Below are 13093 nucleotides of genomic sequence, written 5' to 3' on the forward strand. Positions count from 1 at the left end.
GTTGTACCCACCATCATAACTATCAAACAAATGTTTAAGGGCTCAAACATTTTTGAGAAGACTTTCGGGCTATCTAAGAATATCTACCATTTGTAGTCAAAAAATCCTCACCAAAAATAATAATCTAGTTGTTGTGTTTCTTACAGTATAAAAAAACATAAAATATTTTTCTTTCATTTTAAGGATCCATGTTTTAATTCCTTGCTCATATTGATACCGATTCATTGATTACATTACTGCTTTCTTCCAACATCATAGGAAAATTCATTTAGGCAAATTCAGACTACTCATTCTTTCTAGATTTCCACCAATATCTCTAAATGTTGTAACAAATTAATTCCACCAATTCTTTTTTATTTTACTTATTTAAGGCAATAGGGTTAGATGACTTGCCCAAGGCCACACAGCTAGGCAATTATTAAATTCCTGAGGCTGAATTTGAACTCAGGTCTGGCCAGTGCTCTATCCACTGTACTACTTTACTTTCCCCTGATTTTATCATTTCTCATGGAAAGGACCTGCGAATTATTTTGTCTAATAGATGCTCTCTTTATCTCTCTATTTTCTTAGGTGAAATCACCTTTCCCCAATTACCAATCCTATGTGTGTGTGTGTGTGTGTGTGTGTGTGTGTGTGTGTGTGTATGTGTGTGTGTGTATATATATATATATATATATATATATATATGGATATAGATATAGCTATAAATATATAGATATGGATGTAGTCCCCTTTCTTAGAATGTATGTTTCTTGAAGATAGGTGTATTCTAACTTTTGCATTTTTATTTCTATTATTCAGAACAGTCTTTGGAATTTAGTATTGAAAAGCCTTTCATTTATGCTTTCTTCCATTAATTATTAATTGTTAGAAATTCATATTAATCTTTATAGATCCTTTACATTATTACTATCTCTACTGCAGTTGTTCCTAATGTTCAGAAGTTCCTACCAGGGCCATAATATTAAGGTTTAATCATTAATTCAAGTTTGTTGATAGGGTTTGAATCCATACAGCTGTGACAATTCCCAGGAAAATAACCAAGCTCTGGTATATTCTCTAACAATGATATTTCCTCTCTTGAATCTATTATTGCATTTTGCTTGTTCCCCTTCCTTTAACTTCATTCCTCTCCCAATTTCCCTCTTGTCTATCCTAATTTTTCTTTATAATGTCCCAGAAATGCCTTCACCTTGGAAGTGCATCCTTCTGGAATTTTAAAATATCTTACATTTCTTTGGACTCTCCCGCTGAATGGTTTGTTCATCCCAAAATTTTACTTGTAAGGAGGAGACCCAAGCTATTTATATCTTTGTTTTATTCAAGTTGTATTCATTGCTTTCCAAGATATTCTTTACCATATCCATGAACTTTCATCACTAATTCTCTTTTCAACTTGTTTAGGTGTTAGCAATATAGGTATTCAACATAATGAAAGCTCCTTATGGGCCTGGGCTATCTTTCTATTTATATTTGCATTCTTAAACTTTATTCTACCTGACACAAAATTAATGCTTAATAAATGTTTGTTGATTCTATTGACTTGAACTAATCACAATTCTGCCTTGTATAATGAATTTTTAACAAAAAATTTTGAGTGAGAAAGACAAATGATTATTTCAGAACAAAGAACTTTTAAGTATATAAATTCTCTAACTTACCATTTTCCAGAGCATAATAATCACAGCCTATTATGATCATAGACCTAGAGCTGGATAAGGGCATCTAACATCAGATAATGAATATGCACCTTTTACAGGTGAATCATCAGAATTTCAAAGCATTGAAGCAATTTGTCTGATATCACACAGGTGCTAAGTGGCAGAACTTATACTTGAATCCAGATCATCTGGACCCAAATCCAGTGATTTCTCTATGACCATATATTTCCTGGAGGCAAAATCTGCAACAATTTATGGTGATATTCCTATTTCCAAAGTATGGCACTCTACATATTCTCTATATTTAATTTTTTGTTAAATTTACTTTGCTTGTTTGCTTATTCGAACTTCAGGACTTTCCAGTAGCATCACTATTTACCCGATACATTAATAACATGATGAAAATACATAGAGGGGAAGCATAATATAAGACTGAGAAAGTGAAGATAATACTTCCCTAAAGTTGATTTTATGATGATATGTAATGCTCCAGTTCACTCCATTTTTAGACTTTGAAGAAATATTTTAATTTCTATTGAAATTAAGATACAGATATTTTAATTCATTCCGCTATAAATAATGTTATCCTTCATGTAAAACTTATCTTCATATTTCCCCTTTTTTTATAGAAGAGTTCCTTTTTGACATGAAATTCAACACTTTCTCTATGATTTATCGATTATATTATATCACTCAGGTCAATTCGGCCTTCATTACAAATATAATTTTAATCAAATCTATATTTAACCCCACGTACAGATGATTGCCAATTTCACAGAAAATAAGCATAATCTCATTTACAATCTAATTATAGTTCTATCAGAAAAGGTTTTCAATTCCATTAAAAATCCCTACTTAATATGCTTTGATAGATGCTTTAGAAATGGAATATCATGTCAGAACTACCAAGGAGGAGTGCTGTAGAGTTCTAGCAATAGGATCTAATCATTCTTGCAACACTTACTACTGGAGTCACACCTACCAATCAATTAAAATGAACAGTATAAAGGTCCTAAGACACAAAATCTCTTGATATAATTGTGAAGGCCCCAAAAGTATTATATTAGAAGCATTAGGGTGATGTGCTGGATGGAGTTCCAGGTCAGGAGTCAGGAAGATCTTGTTAAAATATGATCCTATACTCATTATAGGTGTGTAATCCTGAACAAGTTACTTCCCTATTGACTCAGTTTTGTAACCTTTAAAAAAAATGACACCACCTGCTTCTTAGCATTTCTGTAAAAATCAAATCAAATAATTTCAAAGTACTAAGCATGTCATATGGCACATAATAACCACTATATAAATGCTATCACCATTATCATCATCATCATCAACATCATCCTCATCATCATTATGGGTAAGTAGATCAGGAGTCAAGATTATTATCCATTGCTCCTTTGTACAGTTGATTCTTATTGAATATCTCTAAAGACTCCAGATGTAATCTATTATCTAACCATAACCCCACCCCACTTCCAAGCCAACTTGTGAAGTAAGTTTTCTCATTTGAAATGTAGTGATTACATTTTTCCTCTTAAATCTATTCAGTGTTTATTAATGCACTTATCAGGTGAAAAAATTGAATACTGTTAGGTTTCTATTCAATTCAGGTTTCACTTGCAAATTGGATGAGTAAATCAATGCCCTTATTGAAATTTTGAAATTATTGATAATAATTTAAAATAAAATTCTAGCTTCTACTGTGTGTGTGTGTGTGTCTGTGTGTCTGTGTGTGTGTGTGTGTGTGTACTTTCTTCTTTCTTCCGGCACAGTGATTTAGAATGCAAAAATTATTATTAGAGTTATATAGAGGGAGTGCTCATAATCCTATGGTAACCAGAACCCTGAATCTATATCTAGCATTTTGAAGGGAGAGTAAATATGCCTTCTGTTACTCAAGTTTTTAGAGCTATCAATCACTGATGACAAGTGACCTCATGATATCTAATTATGCTTTTCTGAGAGTACAATTCTGAGATTGACCCCAACTATGTGATCAAAGAAAAACATTAGGGGTAAAAGACAATTTTTCTCTCAATATCCAACAAGTAATTCTACTAATTGAATCCTATTATTTTTTAGAAAAATACATGAATAATATGGATGAGAATATTATCAAATTGATTTTTTTAAAAAAAGAGAATAGACTGAATTAGTCAAAATTAATGCTCAAAAGAGGAAGATATACATTTTTGTTCTCATGAAATAATTACCAGGTTTTTTACAAAGATAAATTATTGATGGCCACACTTTTGAAATAATGTTGATAAGCTGGAGTAAGACCAGAGTAAGAAAACCAGAACGATAAGAGGATCTGAGAGCAATTTAGAATTTTTATTTGCCTGTTTCCAGGCAAAGTGGATGAAAATTATATTAAACCACATTTATGGTTGATATAACAAGAAACTTCCTAAAATTTAGCACTATTTAAATTGGAAAAGAATGTGTCTAAAGTTGAAACCATTTGCCATTTGTTAAATATGTGTAAATTTATTCTCAGTTATACATTGGATTACATAGAAGTTCAAATTCCTTCAAATTCAATATTTCAATTTTCTATGCAAGAGGTAATGAAGACATGATGATGATGTTTTGTTCTTCATTCTCAAAGAAGACAATGTTATAAAGGGAGGTGATGCCATGACAAGTACATGATTTGGATTTGATTGAAGGGGGCTGTTCTAAATCACCAGCCTCATATTCTACTTTCATCTGGGTCCAGTGGCCAGCTATGAATCAGGATGACTGGAGATGGCCCTGGATGATAGGCAATCAGTGTTAAGTGACTTGTTCAAGGTCAGACAGCTAATGTGTCAAGTATCTGAGGCTGTATTTGAAATCCCATCCTCCTGACTCCAAGTCTAGAGATCTGTACACTGTATTACCAAACTGCCCTAGTGAGGACATAAATTTGAATGAAAGTACTTAGAAGAGAAGAGAAGATACATGACACATAGGAGTATAACAAGAATGATAGCAGATTGTTGAGGGTATAGTAGAAGGATTGCCACATTGTGAATTTAGACAAGCTACATGATGATCTATGCCTCAATAACTTCATCTGTAAAATGAGGGAGTTGGACTAGATAGTCTCTGATTCCATTCCATCTCTAAATCTAGGATTCTGGGATAGTAGGACTTGAAAGTACCTAGGCTGACTGGGGAAATGATCATGGTTTAGGACTATGGTAATTCTATTTCTCTAGTACTTACCTATATAAGTATAATTTCCTTATCTTTCATTTCTATAATCATATTGTCTGAATTTATTAGTGGAAAATTTTTAATTATATTATTGATAAAATTCCCCATACAATCACACATTTAATCATATATTAAATATTTACTATGTACTTAATAAATTATTGATAATAATTGTACTTCTATCAGGCACTCCGTTAAATTCTAGGGATTCAAAGAAGACTTCCCATATATTCAAGAAACTAATAGTCTCATAGTAGATCAGTACATCTTGTTGAAGCTAAAAATTCCCTCAACTTAATATACATTTAACTGTGCTCAGTAAATATGCATCACACTTTTCAATTATTGTTTGTTTTGTATATGTGTTTGAGATTCATTAATAAGAAGATCTGTAAAGATACCAAAATTGAGAATATGCAAGTTTTAGAACCAACTATTGTGGAGTATGGGGGAAGCAGTTTTGGTAATAGATTGAAGCATGATTTATAGGAGAAAAATTTTATTGTTACTTTTGGTTAGAAAAACTGACAAGATTATTTTAATAGATGAAGAAAAAAAATCTTTTTTATGAAATACAGCATTCATTCCTATTTAAAAAAACTGCACAATGCATAAGAATAAATGAAGCTTTCCTTAAAAAGATAATTAATATCTATCTAAAACCATCAGTAAGCATATTCTATAATTCTAGAAACTTTTCCAGTAAATTCAGAGTTGAAACAAGAATGCTCATTATTACTACTAGAAGCACAACTTATAGTAATGAGAAGAAAAAAAGTTAAAGTTTTTGGAATAGGCAATGAATAAATAAAACTATCAATCTTTGCAGACAATGACCTTAGTATATAGTGTTTAACAAACCCAAAGATCCAATCTTTGGGGGAAAGAATTTAATATTTGACAAAAATTGTCATGGAAACTGGAAAGTATTTTGGCAGAAACTATTGTAAAGACAACATCTCACAACATATGCCAAAATAAGGTCAAAATAGTACATGATTTAGAAATAAAGGATTTTATCATAAGCCAGTTAAGTGATCATGGAATGTTTTACCAGCCATATCTATGGATAAGGGAAGAGTTTTTAACCAAATAAGAGATAGACAATAACAGGAAATGTAAAACAGATTATTTGATTTCACTGAATTAAAAAGGTTTCATACAAATAGGATTAAGAGAGCCAAGATTAAAAAAGAAAAGGAAAAAATACAGGCTTCATTTCTCATCTATATAGAAAACTGAGTCAAATTGAAAAAGATGAACCATTCCCCAAAATATTAAGTGTTCAAAAATATGAACAGGCAGTTTTCAGAAGAAGAAATTAAAGCTATCTATAGTCATCTAGGAAAAAAAGGTTCTAAAACCAAATTAATTAGAAATAGTATGAAAGTTCCAAATTGGTAAGCAAAAAAATGAAAATTAAAGCAATTCAGAAGTTGCATCTCATATCAGATTGGCAAGACTGACCAAAAAATGGAAATTTCAAGGAAAAAGTTGAGAAAGGAAGCGTGCATTGTTAAAAAATCAGTCTGTACATCTGGTTTGGAATCATTCTCCTAACTTTCCAAATTGTACATTTTCTCTGTTTATCATTGACATAGTAACTTGTCCTATAATCAAAAGAAAAACAAAGAGATAGGGTCTTCCATTAACAAAAAAAAAAGATATTTATAGTACCCTTTTTTATTTGTGAGGGTAAGAAACTAGAAACTAAAAAATGTTCTTTATTTGGAGAATGGTTTAATGAACAATAGTATGACAATGTAGTGGAATGTATAAAATTATATAAAATGAAGAAAGAGATTATTACAGAAAAACCTTGTGAAGACATATGATAGAGAGAAAGGTGAGGAGAACCAGGTGATCAAGTTACAGATATAACACCATTGTACTACTAAACAATTTTAAAAGACAAGATAGAGATCTAATTATGGACAATAAACTCATCTACTGATGGAGAGGTGATGAACTCAGGATGTAGATTGGTGTGCAAATCTTTGTATTTGATGAATGTAGTACATTGTTTTGCCTGTGATTATTTATTATAATGGTTTCGTCCTCCCTCCCTTCTTGATTCTTCCTTTGTTCCTTCATTCTTAGTTCCTCTCTCTCTCTCTCTCTCTTTCACTCTCTCCCAGTTTTTCATAAGTAGTTGAGAAGAAGTATAAAGGAGAAAACTAAATTATTGATTTTATTTTAAGAAAAAGGAGAAGTTTTAAAGACTTCTTGGGCAGATCCTAAATGGTGGAAAGAAACTACGAACCACCAGAGGAAAAACTTTCTTCTGAATCAGCGTAATTGAAGCATCTCAACAGTCTCTAAAATTACAGAACCCACATAAAAACCATTTTTCAGCTCAAGATATCCTTGAGGGACTTCAGGACAGGCCTGCCTCATGTGGAGGCAGTGTTGCCCAATGTAGAGGGGGAAATTGGAAACCCTGCAAGAGGTTCGTAACCACAGCACAGTTCAGTAATCAAGGCACCTGGTTCCAGTTCAGCAGACAGCAATAGAGTAGATTAGAAATGAAAGTCCCTGAACTAGTGCAAAGTTTTGAACTCTGTAATGTCAGGGCAACAGATGTGACAAAGTCTGGCTACTCTAAGGCGGGGAGCAAGCCCTGAGCACCTAATACCCTAGTGCAAAAAAGCCAGAGACCAAACCCATGACCATCAACACAAGATCCTCTGTTCACAAGGGCAGAGCTCAACTTTCAAAATGAGCAAAAAGGAAAAAGAGGCTTAACCCCAGAAAACTACTCTGATGACAGGGAAAACATCTCAGAAGAGGGAAGTCATGACAAAATGCCTACATGTAAAGTCTCAAAGAGGATTATCCTTTGGTCTCAAATCCAGAAAGTCCTCTTGGAAGAGATTAATAAAAGATCTTAAGACAAATAATAGAGGTAGAAGAAAAATCGGGAAAATAAATGAGTCACACAGGAGAATTATGAAAAAATTGGAAAAGGAAACACAAAAACTGGCTGAAGAAAACAAAAAGGAGAGTTGGCCAAATTGTAAAAGAAAACAACTCCTTTAAAAGTAGAATTGGAAAACTAGAAAAGGAGACCAACTATCTGAAATAAATAAGTCCCTAAAAATTAGAATTAGACAAGTGGAAACTTAATGACTTTATGAGACACCAAGGATCCATCAAACAAAATCAAAAGAGGAAAAAAGCAAAAGACATTGTAAGGTACCTCTTAAGGAAAATGAACAACCTAGAAAATAGGTCAAGAAAAGATACTTTAGGACATGTTTGTCTACCTGAAATCCATGGTAAAAAATGTCAGGAAAATAACTTTCAGGAAATCATCATGGAATATTGTCCTAATATCCTAGAATAAGAAGCAAAAAAAAAAAATTGTTCAAAGAATCCACTGATCACCCCCAGAAAAATTCCAAAATAAAACCTCCATGGAGTATAGTATTGAAATTTCAGAATTGTCAGTCACAGGAAAAAATACTGTAAACAATCTAAAAGAAATAATTCAAATATCAAGAAGGAAGAGTCAGGATTAGGGAGGACTTAGCAACTTTAATATTAAAGGAGCAGAGGGCCTGGAATATGATAGGGCAAAGGAGTTTGGATTACAATCAAGAATCAACTTCCCTGCAAAATTCAGTATCAGGGAAAATATAGACATTCAAGAAAATAGGGAACTTTGATTAAAAAAGGACCAGAACTGAAGAGAAAATTCAAGCTCCCAATACAAGTCTTAAGAGAAGAATTAAAAGTTAAACTCTTGATAATTATATTTCCCCTGGGAGAGTTGAAAGGAGCTTAGATAGATGGTGTAGGTAAAAAGAAATGATTATAATGAGATTATGCTTGTCACTGAAGAATGGCAATTCTATTAGCATTGTTGAAAAAGTATACTTAGAAGACATAAGTGAGTTAGATATAAAACAATTAAGTTATTAAAAAGGATTATTCTGGGAATGAAGGGATTTAAGACATGAACAAAGGAAGAAGGAAGAGGAAGAAAAGGATAAATAACACTACATAAAGTTGCACAAAAGTTTTTTTGTAGTGGAGGAAAAGAAATGAAGGTTTAAGCAATGAGTGAATCTTATTCTCAACAGATTTGTTTCAAGGAAACAATAACATACATTCCAAATGAGTTTAGAAATTTATTCTACTCTATGGAGATGTAGGGAGGGAAAGGAGTAAAAAAAAGGAGAAAGACGGAGATAGAAGGGAGGGAAGACATAGGAGGGAAAAAAAGGAAAGAAAAGGGGAAGACAGATTGAGGGAACAGTGAAGGAAGGTTTTTTTGGTTGTTTGTTTTTTTTTTCCTTTTTTGCAAGGCAATGGGGTTAAGTGGCTTGCCCAAGGTCACATAGCTAGGTAATTATTAAGTGTCTGAGGCCGGATTTGAACTCAGGTACTCCTGAACTACAGGACTGGTGATCAATCCACTGTGCCACCTAGCCGCCCTTGAGGGAAGTTTTAAATATTAGTTTGGTCTGATATTAAAATTATGTCTTGATCACTAGCTTATCTTTGGATACTTTTCTGGGATCTTCAAATAACTAGCCAAGGTTGCAACAGATACACCAAATATACCTAAAGGGGAACTCAAAATAATCACATGTGCTGAAACTGGTCATTAATACATGCAATTCAAAAAAGCCAGAAAGATAAAGACAAGAGGCAAGAAGAGGTTGAATGATATTGTATCGAAGATTTTTTTCCCTTCATCACATAATCTTTCTCAAATGACAGAATTATACACTCAATTTGGAGAGCATTAACCAGCAACATTTGTTCCCCAGGAATTGAATACACTAAGTAAGAAACATGGTTCCTGAATTGGAAGCAATGGTATTTTTTTCTGGTCCTGCAACCACAGTGCCTTCTTCCTTCTCCTACATTTTGATCATTCTTTCTTTTTCTTGTTCTAACATATTGGATAAAAATTATGTACATATTGACTAATATAAAACATACTGCGTCTAAACTTCTTAAGAATAGTAAGAGTTTAGTTCAAATTCTTTCCTAGTGAACATCACCAAGACAATAAACTTTTCTAATGTCCTTAGTCCCCTAATCTTTAAAATGGATTTAATAATACAATTACCACAGAAGATTACTGTGAGGATCAAATGAGAATATACACTGGTTTTGCCTACAGAGCTTTTATAGAGCTTAAGCTTCTATAAATATTGGTAAAATGTTAGCTATTCTGACTTATTCAAGATCAGAGATAGGTGGTAAATGGCAGTTATGATGTTATCCAGGGTATTCTGACTTCAAATATATCTCTAAATTAAATTAAATATCTTTCATAAAGTTATCTATCAAGAAACCTAGAACTTATTGATTGAACATATTCAACTATGATCAAATCAAAACACTCTTATTTATAACCAGAAATGAAACATACATTCAACCTATTGTAGAGGTCTATTGCTTCTATTCTAACAAGTGTAATCAGATTGAAACAAAAGCAATATGGGAAAATATGCAGTTTTAAGTATACTTTTGCCTTGTCTTTAAGGTGATAACTTCATTGCAATAGTCTAAGATTCATGAAAGTAATGTAAATTTAAACTAATAAGAAGTTATTGGCTTTATTTTGCTGAAATTTCATAACCTCAATATGTCTTCCAGCAATGCATTTTGATCCAAGTGTCTCATATTTTAAATGTTTGCCAGTGTTTCTGCAGTTACCTGTTTTCTATTAAGCAGTTAAGCTCAATCTATTTCATTCATGCTAATGTTGAAATTCCATCGGAGTCAAAATGTTTTCTGGACAAGAAGTATAGCAAAGTTTCCACCACATCAGGGCATCCAATAAAGTCATTCTTGAAGTACTATCCTGTGATCAGTATGTGTATAAATCAGCATGTTCTGAAGGAGTTTCGCATGCTCTTGAGTGCTCTAGGGGTTTTTCCTTTCAAAATCTCAAACAAAGTAAGATTTTCTCAGAGAATAAATAATTTCTTTTGGAAGCAAACTCAACCCTAAATTGTTCATAGGAAAATAATTTATCTTTCTGTTCATCCAAGCTAAATCCTGTTTTCAAAGCTATTGGCAATTAATGCATTTACATAATTACTCACTTTGCTGGCCTGTTAAAATATAGAAAATCTTACTACTAACCGTAATAATACAAATCCTGGGTCTTTTAAATAACTTTATCTTTTAAAGTAAAATTTAAGAGAAGAGAAATGTGCCTAACTAGGAGAATTAAATTATTCCTGTCCAGCACAGAAAGGGTTATAAGAAATTGTTGAGCTCCAAGGCAAATAAAAAATAAAAGCAGCTTCTGAGATCACATTGAGACATTTTGTTCTCTGTGGAGACTTGTGTTGTCATATTTTGGGACATAAACTTAATTTTATGGACTTGAACACACTCTAATGACACCTCTCATCTCATAGCCTTTGTGGAAAGAACAGTGCTGACACCATTGCTGGCCCTAATAGACATAAAGGTAGGACCAAAGCTCATTCAAACTCATTATTCCATGGAGTGACTAGAAGGATGTTTGTCCTTTCATTAATGACAGAAACTATAGGAACTATCAGATAGCTTCTTAGATAAGAAATTGTATTCACTTTCTTTAGAAAATGGGATTGATCTTATCCATCTAGTGAGAATTTTATTTCATAATAGCAACTTTTATTCCATTTCTTCTGTGTAACTCCCTTTTTTTTCACATGATGAAGCCTGGTCAAAACATACATTTATGAATCCATTCATTTTTTGGAATATCTTCAAATTTAATTCTTTGGAAACTAAGGTATCTCAAGACTTATAATTGTGTTCTATCCCTGGAAGAATTTTTGGGTTACAAAGAGAAGCTAGGGAATATTTACTGTATTGCATAATGTCCCAAAGGCAATCCTTTTCTCTTTTTCCCTCACAGATTTTTATTTCTGTCTTTTGTTTTCAATCACTTTTCACAATCTACTCTCCTTTATTAGAGTTTATTTTACTTAGAATTGATTCCTTTTTTAAGTTAATGCACTTTTTATTCCCCCACCTACTGTGTCCCTTTTTAGTGAAATGCATCTTTATTGCCAACTCTGTGCTTTATGTCTATCTTTCCTTTTCTATTTTCAGATAGTGAAAATATATCAAAACCATTATCATGCTCCTTCTTTTATTAGACTCCTGTTCTGATCTCTGGTGATAATAGGGTTATGAGGGAACATGTGCTTTTTCTTCACATATTAAAAATTCAAATACTTTATTCTTATATGGACCCTTAGAACTGTTTGTTTTACATACTGTTTGTTGTTTCTTTTCATCCCTGTGCTTATATTTCAAGAGTTTTATATGTGTGATTTTTATCAGGAATGCTTAGAAGTTCAATATTTGATGATATGTCGATTTTTTCCCATTAAGATTAGATCTCATTTTCCTGAGTATACTACTGTTGACTGAAAGCCTAAATATTTTATCTTTGGAAATTTTGCATTCAAAGTTCTTTACTTTATTTCAGTTCTAGCTAAATCCTAACTGTGATTCTTGAGTTATTTCGATCTTCTTGCCTGTGATTTTTATCTTTAATGTGGTACTTCTGAATTTTGACTATAATGTTCCTGGACATTTTAATTTGAGAGCATCAAATAATCTTTGATCAAGGAAATGATCCAAGACAATTACAAATAATTTACAGTGAGAATAATTTTGTATGACTTAATATGTATAATATATTCTATTTAAAAGTTTTTAAACTAATTCTAAGAGAGGTAGGAATTTTTTCTTTTATGATTTTTGAAATAAATTCTTAGTTTAAGTAGTCAATGATTCTTATATTGCCCTTCCTGATCTCTTTCCTAGGACTTTTGTTTTCACTACAGGACATTTTCTTCTAATTTTTGGTTGAATTGGTTTTAATATTTTATTGTCTTATGGAGTCATTAGTTTCTATTTGTTCCATCCTAATTTTCAGAGAATTTGCTTAAGAAAGGATTTTTAAACTTTCTGTCCCAAAGCATTATTTATTTGCTTATTCTTTATCTAATGAAAATAAATCCAGTTCTTAAATGTTGTGAAATTTATTTAAATTACTTAAAAAGCTCACAGAGCTTTACCCAAAGCCTCTTTGAATGAAGTCTCTAAATAGATGCTAAAGCCACAGAACCCACCACAAAACACTGAAACAACTTTTTCAGAGAAATATCTTGGAACAACTTCAGGAAAAACTCAACCTGTGTTATTGCGGAGTATAACCGTTAGTCTAGGCAGGAGAGCTGGGAAGTCAGCAA

Source organism: Macrotis lagotis, chromosome 5, assembly GCF_037893015.1.
Source record: "Macrotis lagotis isolate mMagLag1 chromosome 5, bilby.v1.9.chrom.fasta, whole genome shotgun sequence".
Taxonomy (NCBI): domain Eukaryota; kingdom Metazoa; phylum Chordata; class Mammalia; order Peramelemorphia; family Peramelidae; genus Macrotis; species Macrotis lagotis.